Here is a 4,831-nt window from a genome sequence, read left to right as displayed (position 1 = left end):
GCTTATCCGAACTTTCTGTTTTTAGTTATCATCTAGACTTGTTATATGTCCTATTTTTTTCTTCTCAATTTTATCCCTTTAATAGTTTTACTGCAATATTCAAGAGACTGCTATTATCTGCACACCTGCAGAGGAAGGCCATTCCCCAAGAACAAAGCTTGGGATATATAATGGCATATATACGATGAAATCTCCAATGGTTATTTTGATTCACAAATTTCTATATTTTATAAAAGGATTTAACTGCCTAATAAACTAGTTAAGCATTGTTAAGTTACATATATCATAATGTACAAAAACTAAAATAAACACATTTTTCTTTCCTTTTTGAGTTTTGGGTCAACTTGGTCGTATTTAAGATGTCCTCCCGTGAATCAAATTTGACAAAAGAGAGGTTGGGCATCTATTTCTTTTTTATTTATTTGCATTTAGTTTTAAAACGGCTGTTAAAAGATTTTGTTATTTACAAAAGAGAGGTCGGGCATAAGAAAAGTTTTGATTTTTCTGCGTTTGATATTTAAAACAAATGATAGATGGATTTTTAACTCCCAGAGGGTAAAGTCCGTCAACCATATACATAGCGAGAACATGATAATCAGATTTAAATTGTAACCCTGCTGTTTTTGCGGTCGTATAATACTGCGTTTGTTTATTGTCATATCATATAAGTTAGGAAATACTTATATACATGCAAATAATAATAAAAACTGTATTAATAACAACAACAACAAACTGATTTGAATATTTGCATGTAAATGGCGTATACATATTTTGATATGAGCGTCACTGATGAGTTTTATGTAGACGAAACGCGAGTCTGGCGTACTGAATTATAATCCTGGTACCTTTGATAACTATGTATATATATATAATATGATACACAAGCAAGCAAACATAGCTTAGAGTCCCCAGTCCTCAGCTTCAATGATTGTTCTACTTGGTTTTTATTTGATGGATTAACATGACTACTAGTTTTCAGTTTCAGAAAGATTTAAATATATATATTAAATAATTGTATGAAAGGTGGACATTTCGAAATAAACCAGAGGGACATTCAAATTCACAAATCGAAAATAAGCTGACAACGCCCTGGTTCAAAAAAAAAAGACAAACAGACAAACTATAGTACACAACCCAGAACATAGAAATATAAAGACTAAGCAACACGAACCCCATCAAACACGTGATGTGATCTCATGTGCTTCAGAAAAGTAAGCAGATCCTGCTCCACACGTGGCACCCGTCGTGTTGCCCATGTTAGTACAAACCCGGTAATAAATCTTAATTCGGTAAGTCACACTCGTGAAAAGGGAACAGGATTGTAGTTACGACATAAGTAACATATTCGCTATCATCTATGAAACAGATATTCAATAACGGTCAATCAACTTGTGATGGCGTCCATACAATTTACGAAGGGACGGTTTCAACTTCGACATTTTGAATTCTTAGTTTAAAAGCTTTGGAATATTGCATCAATTGGGAGATATATACTCTGTATGTAGGCACTGCTGGAATGTTGCTACATATAAATGGAACGTTCACATTTGGGAAGCTGAAATAATCTCTATTGTCGTGAAGTTTTGTTTTCAACCGACCCTTGTTGTCAATTTCTAGATGTAATTCAAGATATGAGGCAGACTTAAATTTATCTGTTGATCATTTATCTCTAGTTCGATGAGATAGATGCATTCAATATAGTCGCCAAATTTTGAATTAGTTAGTGAGAAAACATCATCTGTATAGCGGAAAATAAAGTTTAGGGCCGGGATGCTGCTAACTTCTTTTCTTTTTTCTTTTAAAAGAAGTTCATGTATGATGTCAGACTCATATCAATAAAGGAACAAGTCAACTAGAAGAGGGGCACAGTTGGTTTGCAAAGGAATGTCAATAGTTTGTTGAAAAAAAATGCAATCAAAACGTAACGAATATGTTGTCAATCAAGACATCAAGCATCTTGATCATGTAAGTTTCAGAGAATTTTTTGTTTGAATCAGAGTGATTTTTTCAAAATAGGAGTTTTTACTATGACTTTGAAGCCAGGCTTTGATTGCTGATAAAATTGAGGTCAATGATTTAGAAAGAGGTTTCGTGGAACACTTGGAAGATCCAGCAATATACCGTTGTAAGGACACTTATGTGGATTTTGGTATCATGATGGATGATCCCGTTCTTCATCTTTGGTTGAAATTCAAAAGACCTATGATTATCCAGTCACGGATAAAATTATATCACAAGACTCATTATCCCAAGACGAAGGTTGTGATTGATTTTTTTTTGTGTAACTGTTTAGGTATTAGTGGTAAAAAAAACAACATTCTTTTGTTTCAGGACAATAATTGTAACTTGTGAATAAATGTATGTACTCCTTTAAAATTGTACCACAAGGTTTCATACCGATAAAGGTTGGTTTTGGATTGATTTCGGATTGATTTCGGGGTTATGGCCTGTACCGTTTAGGAAAAATGAATTCTTGGGTTCGTTGATATGCCGAATCTAAACATGTAATTCGATTTTTGACTTCATTTTCGAATTGGTCAAATCGGCGTACAAAATTAATCTGTGTTTGATCACAACAATAAATGGATAAATTGGGTTCTTTAATACAATGAATTCAGCCATGTATTCAAAATTTGTATAAAAGACCAAAATTTTATAATAGGAAAATATCCAATTTCAAATTATAAGTTCTTATACCATATTCACTCTGTGTTGGAAACCTATGCTGTGTCACATTTTTAAGTTAATGACAATCAAAATTCAGAGCTGAATCAAGCTTGAGTGTTGTGTCCATACTTGCCCGAACTGTGCAGAGTTCGACCTCCGTGGTTGCATCAAGCTGTGCCCTTCTGATAATTTTATCTTAATCTACTAAATACTAATTACTCAAAAGTAAACTATTCACCCATGGACAAAAAATTCAGATGACTAGCATACTAGTCTCTATTCTTAATGCAGATGCTACATGCTCGGCGGAGACGCAGTAAATACCAAAAACGTTAGATTATCCAAGCTGGAATTCGAAACGCACAGTTACTTGTGCACACTGCTAACGATGCTGTCTTAACAAAAACAACGGTGTTGATATCGTTGGTGTCTAGTTAACAGCGACAAAACCTTAACAGAACTTTGTCGTTTTCAATATTATAGAAAAGTGTAAAATTGAGTGATATTTTGCTATGCAATTATCAATAACAACTGAGGAGGCCGATAAAACTAGACGCCACAGCATGATTATTTTCGGCATTTATATTATTCTTGTCGGGAAAAATTTCTATGAAATAGTTTCTTATATGAGCCTCAATACTATAAAAGAGGGACGAAAGATACCAAAGGGACAATCAAACTCATAAATCTAAAATAAACTGACAACGCCATGGCTAAAAATGAAAAAAGACAAGCATACAAACAATAGTACACATGACACAACATAGAAAACTAAAGAATAAACAACACAAACCCCACCAAAAACTAGGGGTGATCTCAGGTGCTCCAGAAGGGTTAGCAGATCCTGCTCCACATGTGGCATGAGTCGTGTTGCTTATGTGATAACAAATCCGGTAAATAGTCTTATTCGGTCTAAATAACGAATGTTTTATACAGTTAATGCAGAGCCTTAATATATGTCCTACTCCGAAAGTTGTCTAGCAGATGGGCATTGTCCTCCTTTCCAAAATCCTGGATCCGCATTTTATACACGAGTCGATAGAAGAACAGATTACATGTGTGAAACAATCACACGATACAACTACAAACAATAATTAAAAACCAATTGTCCAGAGAACAATTGAAGGTCTTTCGCGCAGTAAAGATATATTTTGATTTTAAAACATTAAAAATCAGTCTAAAATGTCAGTTCCTATGGCTTTATGATGTATAAATATGAATTTAAAGCAAAGGTCAAAATCTACAACGTCTAATTAAACTATGACCTTGACCTCAATTTCAAGGTCACAAACCAAAGACCTCAAATCAAAAGACCACAGGTCTTTAATATGTATGGCTAATGAGTTATATCACTTTACTCATAATTCTAATTATATGATGGGCGAAAAACTCCCATGTATTGTCTACGCACCTATTCAACCAAAATTTATAAGTTACGACATGTCGCAACTCGCAATTTAGTAAAAATAATTTGTCGATATATTATAAGGTTTTTGAAAATAAGCCAAAATAAAAATTTATTATATGACCACGACCTTTGACCTTGATCTAATTAATTTTTTTTTACCAAGGACCTTAAATCAAAAGACCCTAAGTCTCTATTACTTATGGTTTACCAGTTAGAAATGGATATTACTTATATCAAATGCATAAGGGGAAATAACTCTCACATGGAGTCTCCAGAAAGCTTCGGTCCAAATAAATATCCTAATCCTGAAGATGTAACGAGCAACTTGGTAAAATAAATGTGTCGTAATATTTTACGGTTGCGAAGGAGTAGTGGTCACAAGATTAACAGTGTTTGGGGAGATAACTCTTACAACGTAAAGTGTACGGTTTAGCGGTTGTCAATTTTTAAAGCGTATAAACTATACGATATGAAATTCCAAATATCTAAGCGACATCTTATGAAACAACAATACTACGCAAGAAGAAAAAATAGGCGGAAGAAAAAAAAATAATAATCAGGGAAAGATGGAAAGACCTTATTTTAGACCACTGAACAATACAGAGAAATTGAGCAATACAAACCCTACTGAAGAGACAATTAAACATATATTCTCCATGAGGGTGAGCTTCTCTGTGGTGAAAAAAATATAAATGGATAAAATAGAAATAAAAAACTTTGTTGAATATAGGAAATACCGTCAAAGAAATATATATG

Source organism: Mytilus galloprovincialis, chromosome 2, assembly GCF_965363235.1.
Source record: "Mytilus galloprovincialis chromosome 2, xbMytGall1.hap1.1, whole genome shotgun sequence".
Lineage (NCBI taxonomy): Eukaryota > Metazoa > Mollusca > Bivalvia > Mytilida > Mytilidae > Mytilus > Mytilus galloprovincialis.
Note: the sequence above shows the minus strand (reverse complement) of the source record.